The sequence below is a fragment of the Cervus canadensis genome, chromosome 14, assembly GCF_019320065.1.
Source record: "Cervus canadensis isolate Bull #8, Minnesota chromosome 14, ASM1932006v1, whole genome shotgun sequence".
In the NCBI taxonomy this organism is placed as follows: domain Eukaryota; kingdom Metazoa; phylum Chordata; class Mammalia; order Artiodactyla; family Cervidae; genus Cervus; species Cervus canadensis.
Genome location: NC_057399.1, coordinates 27,569,694 through 27,590,595, shown reverse-complemented (window position 1 = coordinate 27,590,595; position 20,902 = coordinate 27,569,694). Strand labels below are relative to the sequence as shown.

The 20,902-nt window shown below is 40.0% G+C and overlaps 1 protein-coding gene across 3 annotated transcripts in view; it reads left to right on the top strand.

Annotated features, from left to right (window-relative positions):
* The window catches only part of PIP5K1B (phosphatidylinositol-4-phosphate 5-kinase type 1 beta), a 330,950-nt gene that overhangs the window by 34,671 nt on the left and 275,377 nt on the right, over positions 1 to 20,902 (top strand). Inside the window, exon 2 of one of the 3 annotated variants that reach the window (XM_043487132.1) lies at positions 3,896 to 4,005. The exons of the other annotated variants lie outside the window; for them this stretch is intronic. The gene's annotated coding sequence lies outside the window, so the exon portion shown is untranslated. The remainder of the gene's footprint in view (positions 1 to 3,895; positions 4,006 to 20,902) is intronic. 3 annotated transcript variants of the gene reach the window in all.

Genomic DNA, 20,902 nt, shown 5'->3' with positions numbered 1-20,902 from the left:
TTAGATTCGCCCTTTCCTGTCCATTTTAGTTCATTGATTCCTTAGTTGTCAATGTTTACTCTTGCCATCTCCTTTTCGACCACTTCCCATTTACCTTGATTCATGGACCTAACATTACAGGTTCCTATGTAATACTGTTCTTTACAGCATCGGACATTACATTTACCACCAGACACATCCACAAGGATATCAGCCCATCCTTTTCTTAACCCTCACATCCAAGGGTAATGAAGCACTGTACTTGGGCCCCCTTTAATCTTAGGAAGACCAATGTGTTTTTCTGTTTGTTTAGGGCTCAAGCCCCATCCATTGGGATTTCTGGATGAGATTCGAGCCTCTGCTTCACCACTCCAAAAAGTTTTCCATGGCTTTACCCAAGGGGTACTTGCCTACAACACCTCTGTCCCCCGTCTAGTCTACCCTGAACCATCTTGTCCTGTTCCTTGACCTTCCTCTGCCTGACACCTCTATAGTATTTTGATTTAGTTGTAGCCATAATGAATGTTTAATTTTGAATTTTAAACTTCATATTGTTTCTCATTTGTATCTTCATGTCATCATTTTTAAAGTGGTTGAGACGATTTCATGTGTCTTAATTTACTCATCTGATTTTCCCCATCATTAGTCATCAAATAGGATCTAGTGTTTTTGAATCTGCTCTTATAGAATACAGTGTATTATGCATCTTCATACAACCTAACCTTTTGCTCCATTTGTCTTCTTGACTTAGATTCTCAGGGTTGACTTATTTTTTTATTGAAGTTTAGTTGAATTACAATGTTCAATTTTTGCTATACAACAAAGTGATTCAGCCATGTATTTATGTGTATATATATATACATTTTTGTATTCTTTTCCATTATGGTTTATCATAAAATATTGAGTATAGTTCCCTGTGTTATGCAGTAGGACCTTGTTGTTTATCCATTCTATGTGTAATATCTTACATCTGCCAACCCCAGACTCCTACTCCACCCCTCCTCAAGCCCCCTCCCTCCTGGCAACCACAAGTCTATATCCACGAGTCTGTTTCTGTTTTGTAGATAGGTTCATTGAAATTCTCAGAATTGGGAGTCTGATTAAGCGGTACTTTGGTAATATCCTTGTTCCATTTTAGATGTGTGTTTTTTTTTTTTTTTAACAAAATAAAGAGAAGAGGTCACTTTAGCCCATTACACTCTGTCCTGTACATTTGGCACCCATAGTTAAACATATGAATTTTAGTCTCTTTCTAGGGCTTCCCTCAGAACTGAAATAATTTTGGTGGGAGGAATATTTTGCAACCTGAAATATCTCAGGTTGCAGTACGTTTCAGCCAGCTCTTACCTATATTTCTCCTTGGATTCTTCTACTGTAAAGTCTTACAGTGTAAGCATTTTCACATTTTTGTGGCCCATCTTAGGTGCTTCCTGCTCTGCTGTGCCTGTGCGTCCTCTAGGCTTTGCCTTCTTTCATATGATGTACACAGCTAACTTCAGGTTCTAAGTCTAGATTAATTACTGCTTAACCCAGACAACTGGTGTATTGTTCAGATTCCTGCATACTCTTTACCCACCATAAGTATATCTTGAGTTCCCTATTATGTTTCTGGTTAGCACACTGGACAGGAAACGAGCTAGCCACTGTACCTGTGACCAGGGTTAGAGTCTCTCTGCTTATCTGCAAAAACAGTTCTTTGACTTGCCAGCTGTGGTCAGAACTCTGCTACCGTGTCCTTGGGGGCCACCTCCCCACCCCTTGCCCCAAAAGCTTCCCCAGCCCAACCAGCTCAAGATAAGCAGGACAAAATAGGAAACCGTTTCTATGAGGCCCAGGGCTGCTCTCTACCTGTGTTTATATCAAATGTCTGAATTTTCTCCCTGTAGAAATGAAAGAGGTTGAAACTGTGCTTTTTGTCAGATTTAGATGGCACTTTGCACCTAACAAGGCTTCATGTTTATAAATAGGAAGTACTTAAAGTGAGAGCTACTAAAGAGGCTTTTTGATCTGTTTTTTCTACGTGTTTGGGAGGTGCATTAAATGTTAAGTAGTTCTCATACAGTGTGATATGGTGGAATGGAAGTTAAGTGGCAGTTGTATGTGATGTTAAGCAACAGTGGAAGACCACATATAAGCCATTGCTTCTCCATCGTCACCTAGGACACCTAGATGGGTAACCTAAGGACAGAGGTGCCTCTCGATGTATTTTCATCTTGAAAGTCTCTGAAGGTAAACTTCTCTGCAACACAGGAGTAAAAATGTTGAAACCAGGACTCTGGTGCAGTAGCCCCTATGAAGTCACCAGAGCTCCTGTAGCAATCGAATTGTTTGCAGGTCATAAAATTATGATATGACTCTTGGCAAATATTTATTTAGTGAGAAGTGTAGGTGTGTACAGTCAGACTTGCTCCTTCTTTATGGAGTATTTCCTTCTGAACTTCATTAGTCCCTGACTCTAGGACACACCATGATCTCACGGGAGTGGCACAGGCCATAAATGTCATAGGATCTGAGTTCAAGCCACAGTTTGGCTAGTTCTCCATTAGTTGGAGGACTTTAGGCACATAAGTCACCTGTGGGGCCAGAGGTCTTCTTCCTATATAATTAAGAAGAGTTGGAGGAAGTATTGGATTGGATAATTTCTACGGATCCTTTTAGCTTTAAAATCTCTGATTAGAGTTTCTAAATTCCATTTTACCTCTTTTGATAGTTATTCATTTAACCAGACTTTATAGAAAATTATAAATAAATGAAGTCGTACAGTTCATGTGTACGACTGTTTATGTATACATGTGTGCATACATAAACACACTCTGTATTTCCGTAACACAGACAAAATAATTATTCATGTTTTGGAGTCTTTTTCCTTCATAGATATGTAAGAATGTATTAAAAGATAGCATGTGCATGTACTTCAAAATTGAAATCATGCCATATATACATTTTCATAAAACAACTTTTGTTTCATTTAGCATTGTATCATAATTGTTGTCCCATGTTGTCTGAGTAGTGCTTAGAGCTTTTATGCAAAACCAGATTCCCTTGGTCATTTCTGCAGTTTCTGCTGAATTTTCCCTATTGGAGGCAACATTATAGACACTCGCCAAGCTAAATACACTTAGCTTGTGAACATCCTGTAAGTATAAACAGCCATTCTCTGCCAATCCAAAGACAAACAGCGTGGAATATCCCAGAGCACTCTGTGCTTTTTTGCTGCCTACTGCATGAAGTCAGAGTGGGCATAGCCAGGGGTCAGACTGAGGTTGACAGATAACCCCTGAAATACTGCATATGCATGGTGACCCATCAGGGTCTCAGATGACCTCCACAAATAGTTTTAATTTGTGCGCACCAGGTGAAATAGGGCTGTTGCTGGGCAAAATGATAAAGGAGGTGAACTTGGTAACCAAGGTCTTCTTTCCTGTGCCCTGCTCCACACCCACATCTCATTCCCTTTGACACCCCCCTCTCCTCCCCCAATTGTCTGTCTGTCTCTGTGGGTCTGCTGCATTTTGTTCATGCTGCAGATAAGTTCCTGTCTCATGTTAACTGTAAGTTTTCCATGGTAGTTGTTGGGTGTTGAGAGGGGCAGAGTGGGTTATAAGAAATAAGAAGCTGTCTCCCTGCTTTCTACATGGATGAATTTCCAAGTAGGAAGATAATCTTAGCTACGGTTAGAAGAACATGTGAAGATAAACTACTGCTCAACACTTGAAAATCGTATTCTGCTATTTTTCGTGTGCTTACATGTAGTATTTCAGCTATATTATACATCATTTAAGTTTTGATGGATTTACCTGAAACTTAAACCCCAGGGAGACTATGTTAGGAGAAACTCCCATTTAGTGGGAAGTTTTATTACGTCACTAGACAAGCTTTGAGGCCCCTTCTAATTCTGAAATTCTGTGATTTATAGCATTGTTCCTATGGGAGAATGAATTCCAAGTTCCAAACAGCTGAGTCTTGGATCTCAGATCCTTTAAGAGTTGTGGACACTCATACATAAAATCATCTTTAAAAATGCAGGTAGGTGTATGTACTTTAGTTTATGTGTAGATAATGGTAGTAGAACTTTTGTTTGAGCCCGTATTGTATGCCAGATACTATAATCAGAGCCTCCGTATACGTTCCTTTGTTCTCCACACAGTGGTTCTTGAAGTGGGCCTTATGGTTTCCATTGTACAGATGGAGAAGCTGAGGCCCAGCAGAGCCAAGGTGTGACTGACTGTAGACCTGTCCAACTCCGAAGCTTGTGACTTTTCTTCTTCGGTGCCTGATGCCTCCCCACCATCTGCTAGCGAACCTTTCCTTTTTCTGCTTCGTCCCCGAGATCCTTCCACAAAAAAGATGAAAGTCAGTTCTTTTCAATGTATATTTTAAAGCAGTATTATTCCCTTTGAGAGACCCTTTGGATTACCTTAGATGGAGTCGTATACCATGACGGATCTTTGCTGTTGCCTAGTGAGGGTGAATGGCCAGTTGATCTGGTCTCGGGGGCCTGTTGAAAGAGTAGCCTTAAAACATTTTTTAAAAAATACTTGTTTATTTGACTGCACCAAGTCTTAGATGTGGCATGCAAATCTTTAGTTGCAGCATATGAACTCTTAGTTGTAGCCTGTGGAATCTAGTACCGTGAGCAGGGATTGAACGCCAGGTCCCTTGCATTGGGAGCACAGAGTCTTAGCCATTGGACCACTGGAGAAGTCTCAGAAATATCTTTTATACAGAGTAACACTAAACTATTCAATTATAAGATTCAAATACACACACTAAAATTAGTAGAGAGAATGGAGTAGTCAAAAATGATGGATAGCCAGTCTGTCCCTTTTTTAAAAACATATTTATTCAATTACACTGTTAACATACATCTATCTTGAAATGGAAGCCAGGATATTCATTTGTTTGTTCATTCACTTATCAGCCTTAGGACTTTATTGAACTCTCTATGTACCATATTCTATGCTAGACCCTAAGGGACACAAAAGCAAATGAGACATAGTCTCTGTCTCCATGGAGCTTGAAACTTGGTGGATGCAGACCCAGAAACACCTTTTAAAATTGTCTTGATTTTAAAGGAGCTCTTATTGATGTAGGGCATATATATATATTGTATAGCATGTATTTGGTAGCAGTATTTCCAATAACATAAAGACTCAGCCTGTGTGTGTCGATTTGCTAAAACTTACACAACAGATAATGATGCTGAAACTGTTGACTTTGCACATTTGCTTGACCAAAGTGCCAGTTTATTGAAGATGAGCTCTGTTTTATGTTTTACTGCTCTGCATTCTGTGATATCCTTCTCGTGACCCAAGACACAGGGAGAATGAATGGGAGGGAGTTAGATAGGCTGCCATCTTGGGACTGATACCCTTGGTTTACTGCTGGGTGTGAGTTGAGGCTCTGGCTTCACAACTCGGTCTCAGTGGAAGGAATCCTATTAGAGTGATGTCTCAGGAGAAGACTGGTGAGGCTCCAAGTTGGGAACTCAGTCAGAGCCTATTTTATGTGGATTAGCACTGAGCATGGTGGTGGCTCCTGGTATCAGACATCCCTTCCTGACCCACGTGTGTGTTTGGAAGAGGAGAAGGGTGTAAGGAGATGGGCAGCAGATTAGTAGCCTTTGTTTCTGTAGCTTCTGCAGACTCTTTATGGGCCCACCAAGGACGTAGGGTGTTCAAAGGGGAACCCAGAACCCATAGCAATCTTCATGTCCGAGTTGGGCCACAGTGGACTTCTTTTGTGGAAAGTATAAATTTGCAGTGAGATGTGCTGCCACAAAGTGGTTTCGTGTGTAATGTGCCTGCAACAAGTAGGTTTCATGGGGTACTATCAAAAACCGACTTTATCTAGTCTCCTACTCTCCCATTAAAATGTATTCAGCAGAAAGCATCTCCCCTGTTTCTGGATGAAAACATATCCCATGACTATTCTGATTACTCTTACATAATAAAAAGTTTCAGTGTAATGTGCCAAATACTGAAAATGTCTAGTATCATGTCACAGTCAAAGCTCCCAACTTCCAACTTTATTTCTACTTACACCCACTCTCCTACTTTCAGCAAGGGCCTGTTAGAGGGAGAAGGGGCTGGGGTTAGATACGTTCCCCTTGATTACTCAGTAGCTCTTGCTTCTGGCTTTGGGAGAAGAATGGGCAGGACAGGAAGGGGTGCAGGAAAATTTTGACTGGCAGGCAGCATCACAGGAGAGCTGTCTTTTGTGTCGTGAGTGTTTAGAATTGATTTTTTCTCTGGGAGGACCCTTTGTAGGTTCTTCAGAAATAAAGATATTCTTTAGAAATATCCCCTCTATCTCTGGGAACCTCTCACCTCCAGTATCCTTGATGTGACCACCTGTCCTTTCATAGTCTCCCTGGTCCGTGTGGATTCCATCTGCTGGGCTCCTCTGCTGTGCAGGAGATGGCGCTTGTTGGGCGGAAGCTGAGAAGATGGTGCCAGACATGTTCTCAGGGTGTATCCACATCTGGTCCTTGGGGAAGACTCACACATCTTGGCTCCCGCAAACTTGAGAACCGCAGGCTCATCCCAGTGCAGCTGTTACTTCCTCTGGCTTGTCCATCAGCATCCCGCCAGCCTACTTCTTGTCCTTTTTCTTAGGCAGAAGTCACCAACGAGGTCACTATGTCTCCCATGTTGCAGGAGTCTTCTGCTCTCCTGCTAGTCCTGCGAGGCCCCTCACTAGACTAGCAAGGGGAGAGCCCAGACTCCTGCCTGTTCCAAAGAACCACAGCCTGCTTGCTTTAACTGTTCCCTCCTTAATTTAGCTGCCAACAGCCGGACCCATTTGTGCCCTTGCTGTGGGTGAGGAGCTCAAGATTGGTGACAATGGTTTGGGGCCACTGCCCTTTGAAGGATTGCATCCAGGGCTGGCACTTCATTTTGGAATGTAGTATCTAGTCTATCTTAGTGGCTGCCATGTCCATGTTGACATCCTGTTAACACTCTTTTGGAAGGCCCTGCTTACCATACTCCTCATTTTGCTGTAGTCTCTTCCTCTCTCTCTTTTTCCTCAAAAATTTTATTGAAGAGAAATAATAGTACATGGACAAGTAGATGATAGCATACAACAAATTCTTCAGATACATAGTTCAGTGTTCAGTGTTCCTCTCAGCTTGTGTCTTTACATTCTCGTTAATCAAAGTGTTCATAACAGATTCTCAGTGCAGAGGTGGTCAGTTCTACCTGGTTCTGTCTTTCTTACCTACCCCTCACCAACCACCCCCCCCCCAACCATTCTCTCTCTCTTTTTTCTCCCTTTCCCTCTCCCCCTACCACACTCTTTTTTTTTTTTTTCTTTTTTTTGTAGCTATTTGGCATAAACAACGGGATTTTCTAAGCCATTTATTTATGTGGATCAAGCAGCTAACACTTTCACTTACTTAAATAAAACAGGTAAGGATTGTTTTCCTTCATGGGAAAATTTGATGGGAGTGAAGTAAAAGTTGCTCAGTCATGTCCGACTCTGTGACCCCATGGACTATGTAGTCCATGGAATTCTCCAGGCTGTTATACTGACGTGGGTATTCAAAGAAGTTCCCTTCTCCCACCAGGCTTCTCTATCTATATATGTCTGTGTGTGCTAAGTTGTGTCTGACTCTGTGACCTTTTGGACTGTAGCCCAGCAGGATCCTCTGTCTATGGAATTCTCCAGGCAAGAATACTGGAGTGGGTTGCCATTCCCTTTTCCAGGGGATCTTCCTGACCCAGGGATCAAACCCAGGTCTTCCATATTTCAGGCAGATTCTTTACCGTTTGAGCCACCAGGGAAGCCCCCCAACAACTCCATTTATTTAGTTCAGTTCAGTTAGTCCCTCAGTCATGTCAGACTCTTTGCGACCCCATTACTGCAATATGCCACGCTTCTCTGTCCATCACCAACTCTCGGAGCTTGCTCGAACTCATGTCCATTGAGTCGGTGATGCCATTCAGCCATCTCATCCTCTGTTGACCCCTTCTCCTCCTGCCTTCAATCTATCCTAGCATCAAGTTCTTTTCCAATGTTTCAGCTCCTTGCATCAGGTGGCTGAAGTATTGGAGCTTCAGTTGGTGTTCACTAAATATTTGTTGAATAAATGAGTGAAGGCACAAATAATGAAGCCAACTAAATCATTTCCCAAAGTTTCTCTTCTTTTGTGTGCACTCTTAACATCCAAGGACTTGGTGGCATGGTATGCATGGTGGAGTTTACGAAGTGCTGATGGCTTTGCTTTTGGTCTGCTTTTCACTGTTGTCCCCTTCACTCCCACTTTTATTCTCTTTTCCAACAGGAGCCTTGAGGCAGGCGGGGCTGAGTGGGGCTACCTCCCCATTTTACAGATAGCCACACGAAGGAGGAGGTGTTGCTGCGAGGTCATGGAAGGGGTTACTGGCCGGCATGGCCAGAGATCAGCCCTGCCAGCTCTCTCCTGGGCTTGTCCCTGTCGTCCCTGCTATGGCCTGGCTCACCACTTCTCAGTCACAGAGCTGTCGGGAGCCCAGCTGCCATTTGGAATGGAAGCACTAGTTCCCCATGCAGAGTCTACCCTACAGGGTGCAGAGCAAGAGAATCTAAGAGTCAGTGCTATGAATGTGGCACCCCTAAAGATGGTCTGTCTCCTGCCCAACCTCAGCCCACACAGATGGAGCCTCCTGGGCCTGCCTCCCCAGGGAACAGTAGCGACTGGATTCTGAAGGATGGTGGTGGGCTTGAACTAGCTTGGTGATCGCCTTAGCTTTCATCCTTTCCCTGGTGTTCAATAGACGGCCCTGACCCGGGCCGCAGTCTGAGAGCTTTACGTTCTTCTCAATAGACGGCCCTGACCTGGGCCACAGTCTGAGAGCTTTACGTTCTTCTCAATAGACGGCCCTGACCCGGGCCACAGTCTGAGAGCTTTACGTTCTTCCTTTGACAAGTCTTCCATCGCACAGGGCCCCTGGGGCAATCCAGACTCCCTGAGGCAACAACCTTGAGGTGCTCACTTCGGGAGGAGGAAGGCTTATCTCCTACGAGCACATTCTTCTGGTCTGTCCTAGCTGGTTATTATCACATCAGAACTGCAGCTCTTGACATTTGCTGCTTAATTACTGTCTGTTGACTGAACAGTAATAGACCACCAGTTTCTTTGGTTAGTTATTACTGCCATGTTGTGTTTTTTTAAAGCACACACTGCATCATGGCAGTATTTTACTTGATGCTATCTTTTTTATGAGTATCATTATGTACACTAACAATAATGCCTTGCATGTGAAAGATGCTTCCGAGTTAGAGCATTTTCATTTTATATTATCTCATTTGTCTTTTTTTTATAGGAAAATCCAAGTAGGCAACTTATTTTAGGAGAGTGGGAGGTAAAGTTGTTATTCTAGGTATTACTTTACTGTGAATTTTGGCATAATTATTTTTACACTAGTAGTAAAAAAAAAAAAAGGTGAATTAAAAAATTTTATGACCTCTAGTTCTGGAAGACTTCTTATCAAAGTCTAAAAGGTAGAGTAGTAGAAGACAGCTTCTGTCCAGGGTCATAAAAAAAAATAGATCATAGCTTTTTTTGGCTAGGAATTGAACCAGAATATGATTTAATGCTATATCATAAAGAAGTGAGTTGTCTACTCCAGTTTGCTTAGCATAGAGGTCTCTGATTATTCTTTGTTCATACTGAAGTGAAATTCACATAACAGAAAATTAACCGTATTAAAGTGAAAAACAGAGGCAACCACTCTCTCTGTTTAATTGTAAAACATTTTCATCACTTTACAATAAAACCTCATATCACTAAGCAGTCACTCCCCATTCTCCACTCCCTGCACCCTAGACAACCAGTAATCTGCTTTCTCTTTCTATGAATTTAACTATTCTGGATGTTTTCATACAAATGGAATCATACAGTATGTGTCCTTTTGAGTCTGGCTTCTTTCACTTAGCCTCTTTTTAAGGTTCATCCATGTTGTAGCATATATATGTGCTTCATTCCTTTTAAAGGGTATATACCCAGTATTTTTAATATGACAAAATTTCTGGGGTTACAAAAACTATAGCATCCACCCACATGTAGACCCACCATATCGTTCCCTCCATTGGCAATAACTTCCTCTCACCAGAAGCTTGGCATTTTAGTCCATAATTCCAAATCCTGAAGGAACATGTGCAGTTAAAACTTTAATCATTGCTTGTTACTTAAGATTTGGGGGGAAAGATTGTAGGCTGTTCTATGAAAGGATTATGGGTAGTTCTTTGTACACTAAGATACCTCCAAAGGGGATAAGAAATGATCACTAAATAATGTAAAGAAAAAAAAAATAATGTAAAGAAAATAATGAGTTAATGCAAATACTTTTGAGACCCTCACATCATGGAAGTTTGTGCTTTCATGATTTTCACTGGTTGTGCCTGGAGCATATGTAGAATTTTAGTCTTTTTTGCATTATTTGCTACTTGGAGCTTTGAGACTTGCTAGTTTAAGATCTTTTCTTCAGCTTTCCTAAGTGACATAAAGATAAGAAATTGAGTTCCAGAGATGAACAGAGCTGGGTTCAAATCCCACCTCGACTGCTTGATAGCCTTTTGTCCTTGGGCACATGATTTAAAAGTCCATCATGGATAAAATGTGAGTATAGTATCTACTTGTGGTAAGCTGGAAGATGGCCCTCCAAAGTTGCTCATGCACTCATCCCTACAACCTATAAATGCTACTTTATTCGAAAGAGAAGAGTCTTTGCAGATGTGACTCAGGATCTGTTTTGTTTTTTGTTTTTTTTTTGGCTGCACTGGGTCTTTCTCTGGGCTCTCTGTGGCACTCAGGCTTAGTTGCCCTGTGGCATGTGGGATCTTAGTTCCCCGAACAGGGATCAACCCTGTGTCCTCTGCATTGCAAGGCGGATTCTTAACCACTGGACCACCAGGGAAATCCTTAAAGATCTTCAGATGAGGATTTTCATCATCTGGATTATGCTGGATTTTCTAGGCCCTGAATGTCATCAAAATGGCCTAATTAATAAGAGAGAGAGGCAGGGGAGACTCCACATAGAGAAACAGAAGACTATAATGTGAGGATGGAGGCAGAGACTAAAATGATGTGGCCACCAGCCAAGGAGTGCCAGTGCTGGCTGCAACCAGAAGCTGGGAGCAGCAAGGAATGGATTCTCCCAGAGCGCCTCCTGAGGGAGTCTGGCCCTGCCAACACCTTGATTTCAGCACAGGTATACTAGTTTTGGACTTGGATTTTCAGAACTGTGAAGCAATAAATTTCTGTAATTTTAAGCCAGCAAGTTATCTGTTACAACCTTCTAAGCAAACAAATATACTTCTTTTATGTGGTAACTTATACCTGCCTATTACTGGCATGTTCTGCATAATTGTCCTCCTTTAGTCCTTGTGTCAGTGGTGGTGTTTCTAAAACTTTGAGAACAGTGGCTAAGAGTTGGAGCTGCAAGGTTTCTCAGCCTTGGCACTGTTGACATTTCGGGCCAGATAATTCTCTGTTGTGGGGCTGTACTCTGCATTGTAGGAAGTTTTGTAGCATGTCTACCCACTAGATGCCATCAGCACCTTCCCTCCAGTTGTGACAATAAAAAACACCTCCAGACATTGACAAATAGTACCTGGGAAACAGAACCACTCCCGGTTGGGAACCACTCACCTGGACTATGACTCCTGGGTTTGATCCCAGCTCCCATCACTATGTAACTTTGTAGTCCCAAGCAGGTTAGGCAACCCCACTGAGCCTCAGTTTCATTATCTATAAAATATTGGGTTGGCCAAAATATTCATTTGTGTTTTTCTGGAAGATGTTATGAAATACTCGAATGAACTTTTTGGCCAACCCAATAGTAATGGTACCTACATCACAGGATGGTTATGAGGTTACTCAACTGATGTGACATATGCAAAGACCTCAAAACTGTGCCTGCTACCTAGCAGGTAGGTAGGTGGTTGTGCTCAGTCATGTCTGGCCCTTTGCAACCCCATGACCGTAGCCCACCAGGCTCCTCTGTCCATGGAGTTTTCCAGGCAAGAATACTGAAGTGGGTTGCCATTTCCTTCTCTAGGGGATCTTCCTGACCCAGGGATCAAGCCCGTGTCTCTTATGTCTCCTGCATTGGCAGGTACATTCTTTACCTTCTGAGCCATTGATACCTAGTAAAATGTTTAATAATTAAAACACCTATTAACCCATGCTCTGCAATACTGATTTATTATAAAATTTTCTCTAGTTCCCTTTGCAGAAATAATGAGCATTTTAAAACATTTCCAAACATGTAGTAACTTCTGTTATAAAGATCAGTGTTTGAAATTAAACATCCATCTTTCATTGCTCCCGCCTCCCATTGCACTACTTCTCAACCTTGTTCCTAAGTGTTGAGGAATCAAGGCTTGATTTGCATGCTCTGATCATCTGTCAGTCATACTAACTCACAGAACTCTTCATATAATTCCGTGGATAAGCTGTAGCAACAGGAAAAACCCCCTTCCATCTGTCAGTGATATTTCTATTATTCCATAATTACAGCTTTCTTCTCAGTGACGTAGCTGTGTAATTCACAGCTACGAATGTGTCAGTGTCTCCATGCAAACGTACGAAATATTTAGCAGCATTTAGCGGGTTTCGGTGAAATGTTAGAAAGTGTTTTGAATAAATACCATCATCTACTTTTGTAAGCAATAGGAATGAATGCATTCCAACTGTGATTTAGGCCATTGTGTTTCTTAGCACAGGGACACAGCAGTAAACAAAGATTTACTTTGTTTTACAAATAAAACAAAGATCCCCCATTCTCAGTGAGCGTGCATTCTAGCGCAGAAGAAAAATAATATGCACAGTCCGTAAGTCAACTGTGTAGTGTATTAGATGGTGATGAGAACTGTGGGAAAACAGTTTAGGGTGAGGGGGTTGGGAGTGCTGGAGATGGCCCCCAGGGAAAAGATGCGATCTTGTGTAGGGCAGAAATATTTCTGAATATTTTCACAGGGATAAATGAAAATGTCTTTGACGTGGATTGAAATCACTGTTGGCTAATGTATTTCTGCTGATAATGAACAGTTGGAATATCCGAGGAGCTGAGCCTCTGCTCCTTCTCCCCAGCACTGCCTGGGAGTGTCTTTCAGAGTTAAGCCATGTGGCTTTTGGTTTATCCCAATTGCCGTGGGAATTTTTGATAGAAATGGTTCAGGGATAATTATTGGCGGTGCAGCCTCAGGGAAGGACTGTGCCTAGCCAATCAGAGCACTTCTTTTTCTCCTTCTCTTACGTCCTTCCCTTACGTCTTTTAAATTCTAGCCTCTCACAGCTAAAGTGGATGGTTTGGGGGCAAGCTGTTTCATTGCACTTCACTTTATTGTAATTCAAAGATACTGCATTTTTTTTTTAAACAAACTGAAAGTTGGTGGCAGTCCTGTATCAAACAAATCTAGAGGTCATTTTTTCAGTGGCATTTGCTCATTTTATGTCTTGTGTCACATTTTGGTAATTCTTGCAATATTTCACACCTCTAGCAAAAAGACTATAACTGACTGGAGGCCTTAGCATTTTTTAGCAATAAAATATTTGAAAATTAAGGTATGTACATTGTATTTTTTTTTACACATAATGCTACTGCACACTTAATGGACTACAGTATAATGTAAATGTAACTGTTATATGCACTGGGAAGCCAAAAAGTTCCTGTGGCTTTATTGCAGTATTCATTTTGTTGTGGTGTCCTGGGACCAAACCTGTCCTATCTCTGAGGTTTGCCTATAGTTGTAATTTTACAGCTAGTACAATAAATATTTCTAAGGTAATGTGTAAATATAGTCACAGTAACTGTGACTGCATTCACACATTTCTCTCAAACTCTGTCTGCAAAGTGGGGGTCCTACCTAAAGTGCCTGCGAACTGGCCTCTTGTGAACCTAGGCCCCAAACACACTGCAAGGGCTCTGCAGACTCTCGCCAAGGGAGACTGAAATGAGAGCATAGACGCAGTGAATGGTTCAGATAATAAACAGCCGGCTGTTGCAAAGATAATTAGTTCTGAAGGATGGTTCTATTGAGTGGCTTTTCTAAGTAATTGTATGGCTTGACACTACTGATAGAGACTTAGATGGGCATTGGTTAAATGATTCTGGAGTTGAGTAAGTTGTCCACTTTTGCTGAATGATGTCAGAAGTCCCTCCAGAAATCAAAGGGCGCACCGGGGAAGGGTTGGGGGCAGGAATGGGGTGTATAGAAGTGGTAGCTGCACAATATTGTGGCTGTCCTAAGTGCCACTGAGTTGTTCACTTGAAAATGGTTACTTTTATGTTATCTGAATTTCACCTCACTAAGTTTTTTAAAAATGAAGCTCACTGCCAAATTGCCCATCTCCTTGTCTAGTCTTCAAAAGTTATTAAAGAATATGATAGCCTGACATATATATAAAAATATTTTTATATATAATATGGGCTTCCGTGGCACCTCAGACGGTGAAGAATCCGCCTGCAATGCAGGAGACCTCAGTTCAATCCCTGGGTTGGGAAGATCCCCTGGAGAAGGGAATGGCTACCCACTTCAGTATTCTTGCCTGGAGAATTCCATGGACAGAGGAGCCTGGCAGGTTACAGTCCATGGGGTCACAAAGAGTTAGACACGACTGAGCGACTTTCACATATATATATTTATATTTTATATATACATAAATATATATATATAATGAAATATTGTGCCCGTTTGCTAACTTGTAAAATTCAGTTCTTTCTAGCTGTAAAATTTTATGGTGCTATATTGCTTATTTAGAGGCCAAACCGTATCCCCACAGTATCTGTCATGGTATTTAATATCTTGCCCATAGTAGGTGCCCAGTATCTATTCATTGAATTGAATATATATTGTTTTCTGTGTTGCTCATAGCTTGTAATGTCACCATTTAAAGTTACTGGAGTTAAACTGTTACAGTATTAGAGATCTTCAGATTGAGTTTGCTGTAAGATGTGTAACCTAGGCCCAGAGAGGCTAGAGTCCTCCTGGAGCTAGGGGGTGGCCAGGAAGATTCCTGCTGCCACTTTTGTTAAGATCTGACTGATATACAGCAGTGTATAAATTGAAGATGAACGGCGTAATGTTTTGACTTACATGTATTGTGAAATGGTTACCATGGTAAGTTTAGGTCCATTATCCCATATAGATAGAAAAAGAAAAATTTTCTCCTTATGACTAGAGCTCTTAAGAGCTACTCTTAACAGTTTTCAAATATAACACGTTTGAAACACATTTCAAATATAACACAGCAGTGTTAGCTATAATCATTATGCTGTACGTTATGTCCAATACTTATTTATCTTATAACTGGATGTGTGTACCTTTTGACCACCTTCACCCAATTCCTCCTTCTCCTGTCCCCTACCTCTGGTAAACACAAATACCATTTTTTTTCCTTTGTTTTTTTTCTTTTAGATTCCACATATATGTAAGATCTATAGTACTTGTCTTTCTCTGTCTGACTTTTCACTTGGCATAAATCCTTCAAAGCTCATTCATGCTGACACAAATGGCATGATTGCTTCCATTTTTATGGTTGAATAATACTCCGTTGTATGTATGTGTGATGTGTATCACAAGTTCTTTATCCATTCGTCCATCTGTTGACTCAGGTTGTTTTCATGTTTTGGCTACTGTGAATAATGCTGCCATGAATACAGGGGTGCAGATATATCCTCAACATTGTGGTTAAATTTTTAAAATTTAACTTTTTATTTTATATTGGAGTATTATTGACTTACAATATTGTGTTAGTTTCAAGTGTTCAGCAAAGTGATTTAGCTCTATATATGTACATATATCCATTCTTTCTCAGATTCTTTTCCCATATATGTTATTACAGAATATTGAGTAGAGTTCTCTGTGCTATACAGTAGGTTCTTCTTGGTTGTCTGCTTTCTATGTAGTAGTATGTATATACTACTATGTAGCTCCAAACTTCTAATTTATCCCTCCACTCTAGCTTTCCCCTTTGATAACCATAAGTTTGTCTTCAAAGTCTGTAGGTCTGTTTCTGATTTGTAAATAAGTTCATTTGTATCATTCTTTTAGAGTCCACATGTAAATGATATCATATGGTATTTGTTTTTCTCTGTCTGACTGATTTCATTTAGTATGATCATCTCTAGGTCCATCCATGTTGCTGCAAGTGGCGCTATTTCATTCTTTTTTATACCACATCTTCTCTATCCATTCCTCTGTTGATGGACATTTGGGTTGCTTCCATGTCTTGACTATTATGAATAGTGCTGCAGTAAATATTGGGGTGCGTGCATCTTTTTGAATTATGTTTTTTTTGCTTATATATGCTCAGGGCTTGCTGGTGAACACAGTGTTTTCATTTCCTTCAGTTATATTCTCAGAAGTGGAATTGCTGAATCATGTGGTAACTTTTTAATTTTTTGAGGAACCTCCATACTGTTTTCCATAATGGTTGCAACAATTTGCAATCCCATAAACAGTGCATGAGGACTCTCTTTTTCTCCCAGGATGTTATATTTTAACTTAACACTTACAAAAATCATATGTAGGTAATTCATTCAGCCATAAACATTGGAATATGGTTTGGTTTCCTTTTTTCCCCCCTTTTCTCTTCCCTCTTTCCCTCCTTCCTTCCCCTCTTCCTCTCTCCTTTTGTAAAAGATTCATGTGACCTGATACTGTAAAAGAATTGTTTCCATGAACATAACTCCTAGCTTTCATTCTTTCTTTTTGCTACCAGTCACCAGTGTGTGTTTTCACCAGTTCGTCTTCCCTGGGTTTCTCTTACCTCACCTATCCAATGGGGAGAATAGTGCTTTTCCTGCTCTAAGGATCAGGGACCAGACTCAGTGTGCTTTTGAAGCTTCATTTGATTTCACATCCAAATTCTGTGATTAGTTGGGTTTTCTTTGAGCTGATTCAAAAGATGAGGGACCGTTGCAGGTTCTGTTTATAATTAGTCTTCATACTATCCTTAACCATTTTTCATACCGTTTTCATGATAGTACTTGAGAAAGAATATAGGAGGAATGGATTTTGCTGTGGGAAGGGTAGAAAAGGGTCCTATCTGAGTGCAGACAAAGCTTCTATTGTATGTTAATTTGAGTGTGATGAAGTGTGGTTGGCTGAGATTAGAAAGTTGGAAAGGGGTGTTTGTAAGAAGCAGGATCATAGGTCCGTGGGACTTACAAATGAGGCTGGCAAACTGTGTCCAAAACAAACAAGGTAGTTTTTTTTGTTTGGTTTGATTTTGACTTTTAGTGAAAATAAAGGAGGAAACAGACTTTTTTTTTTTTTAAAGTGAAATAGCCCTGGGAGAGCAAGCAGGAGGAGACAATGTGGAAGAGCAAATGGGCAGTAAAAGAAGATAAAACCTCTAGTAACCTCACAATTTAGAATAACCAATTTTAATAATTTTGATATGTAACCTTCAATCTTTTCTGCTTCCAGTCACTGCAGATGTTAAAAACATAATCATAGCAGGTATTCTGCTTTAGAATATGCTTTTTAAAAAGTTAGGATGAAGGCAGAAAAAAAGAACCAAACAACAAAAGTTAAGCTACCTTGAAATATATTTTCTGTCTCTAAATAGTCTCTAATAATATTATTCATCATTGCATCTTCTAATGAATATAGCATAATGTATACAAATTACTAGTGTCAGAAATGTATTTTAGTCATTATATAAGTCTGCTTTAAACATCCACAGTCAATTTCCATGGGATATATTCCTGGAAATGAAATTACTGGATCAGTAAGTATTGCAGAATGTTAGGGTTTTTAAATATGCATTGCCAAATTCCTCTCTTGGAAGACGATAGAGAGGTGTGAATCTATAGATTCACACCAGCAGTGGGAGTGGCCAACACCCTCCTTCCTTGAAAACATTGGAGGTGATCACTTTTTTAAAGTCTTTGATACGTTAATGTTGAAAACGTGGTATTGTGTTTTAATTTGCACACATTTGCTTTTGTATATGTTGGATTTTTTTGTATGATTGTTTTTTGTAAATTATTTTATGTCTCTTGCCTATTTTTAAAAGCAAAATTTTTAATCAGTTCTCAAGAACGCTCTTGGTTAAGGTTATTAACTCCCTTTGTGCTATCTTGTTGTTGTTGTTAAGTCTTTAAGTCATGTCTGACTCTTTCTGATTCCATGGACTACAGCACACCAGGCTCCTCTGTCTTTCACTGTCTCCCAGAGTTTGCTCACGTTCATGTCCATTGAGTCGGTGACGCTATCTCACCATCTCATCCTCTCCTGCCCGCTTCTCCTTTTGCCTTCAATCTTTCCCAGCATCAGGGTCTTTTCCAATGAGTTTCTACGCATCAGGGGGCTGAAGTATTGGAGCTTCAGCTTCAGTTGACTGGTTTGATCTCCTTATAGTCCAAGGGACTCTTAAGAGCCTTCTCCAGCCCCACAATTTGAAAGCATCAATTCCTCGATGCTCAAACTTCTTTGTGGTCTAACTTTCTGCCACATTCTGCAAATATTTTAATTCACCTTCCTTTCAGTTTTGTGTTTGGTGGTTTTATTTTTCTCAAAGATTAACATTTTTATGCTATCAAATCTAATATTTTTCTGTGATTTTGGTCTAGGTATTAGGCTTAGACAGTTCTTTCCCACCCCATTATTATAAAAATATTACCTTAATTTTCTTTTGTGATTTCCTTTTTCATATTTAAATTTTATTGCATCCAAAATTTATTTTTGTGTATGGTAAGAGATGGGGATCCAACTTAATTTTTTCCAAAAGTGAATAACTGGTTGATGAATCTGATTTAATAATCCATCCTTTTTGCATTAGTTTGAAATGTCATTTTATTGTCTGATGAATTTTAGACTATATTTGGACATTCTTTTAAGATCAAAACAGGTTTCAATTCCTATAGCTTACAACACATTTTGATAATATTTGATATCTGATAATGCAGGCTCCATCTAGTTCAGTTCAGTTGCTCAGTCGTGTCCGACTCTTTGTGACCATCTAGTTACTCATCCCTATTTCTCCAAATTTCCCTGAATATTCTTGACTATTCTTCTAAATGAACTCTAGATTATTTTTGTCACGTTTTAAAGACCATTTCTAATGAAGTATTAATTGTAACTGTATTACATTTCTAAATTTATTTGGAGGGAAATTCTAATCTTTACAGTTAAGCTTTCACATTCAGCAGGATAACACCTCATTTCATTAATTCAGGTCTTCTTTTGTGCCCCACAGCAAAGTTATGTGGCTTTCTTTATATTGGCTCTGTACACCTCCCTTTAAATATATTACTATTTGTTTACTATCTTTTTCTTCCTTTATGAATTGACTTTTACCCTGTTTTATTTTCCTGCTGGTTATTTCTGGAAATTAGGGAAGCTGTGGATTTTGTATATTGACTCTTGAATTATTTTCAAGCATTTCTACTGGGTTATATCAGTGAACTACCATTTCATTTCCAAATAATGTTAGTTACATTTTTCAGTTTCCATTATCTATTATTTTTCACCACTTTGGTGGTAAAATAGATGATTTGTTTTGGTAAAAGAAATATTAAAATGACAGAGCTAATAGGAGGCCTCCTTGTCTGGTTTCTGACTTTAATAAGGAGAGTCACTAGCCTTTCACCATCATGCGTGCTCTGTGGATCTGTTCCCAGAGCACTTTGGCAGTGCCAGTCTTCCTCTCCAATTAAGATAATTTTATAATTTATTATTTGTGTATGATCTTCTTGATGTATAGACATTAAACTGTATGAAAAAAAAATAAACTCTATGAAAATGCTACCTATATTTGCCTGGAGCCTCATGGTAAAGAACCTGCCTGCCAGAGCAGGCGATGTAAGAGATGTGGGTTTGATCCCTAGGTTGGGAAGATCTCCTGGAAGAGGGCATGGCAACCCACTCCAGTATTCATGCCTGGAGAATCCCATGGACAGAGGAGCCTGGTGGGCTACAGTCCGTAGGACTGCAAAGAGTTGGACATGACTGAAGCCACTTAGCACGCACACACTATGACTAAAAGGTGACATATCAATCAAATAAGTACTTTTTGTATTAGCTTAATTTATTAATACGGTAAATACCTCTCTGCCCTGCTGAGCTTTTAAAAAGCTACAAGAAATAATTTGAAATATATCATATTCAAGTTAGAAAAGTGGGTCAAAAGTTCATGTAATGTAGTGTCCTAATTTTTCATGCCATATTATCATGAACTTAGATATACAATGTAAATGAATGATTGAAGTGTACATTCATACTTCAGAGAAGAAATGTTTTAGTCCTATTATGTCTTACTTTGGAGAGTACTTTCCTAAAGGAATACTTTTTTAGTACTGATCCTGGTTTTTGGATTAGCAGAGTGGCACATGGAAAACACACTTATAAGTACTTTTGTTGTTTAGTCATTAAGTCGTGTCTGACTCTTGCAACCCTATGGACTGTAGCCCGCCAGGCTCCTCTGTCCATGAGATTTTGCAGACAGGAATACTGGAGTGGGTTGCCATTTCCTTCTCCAGGGGATCTTTCTGACACAGGAATCAAACTTGCCTCTTCTGCATTGGCAGGCGAATTCTTCACCGCTGAGCCACCCAACTATACCTGTGCTTAATGATGTTACAAGCAGTTTGCAAAATGTATTAGGTGCTAATGTCAAAGGAGCATACTAACTCAAAATATATTCAAGTACCTTAGGAATATGAGTGTTATTTTGTTAACACTCCCCTGTACAAAAAAAAAAAAAAAAAAAAAAACCCCAAGGAAAATCAGCCTGTATGAGTAATACAGGTCCCCCACCCTGCCCCCAAATGTAGAAAATATTGAAAACTATATAAAGAATATTATCCTTCCAGTAGAGATACTACTGTTGGTATTTGCATTTCTTTTTCCTGTGTTTGTGTAATTGCTATCACACTGCATATATAGATTTGTATACTGTCCTTTTATCTGAATATTATAATCGTGT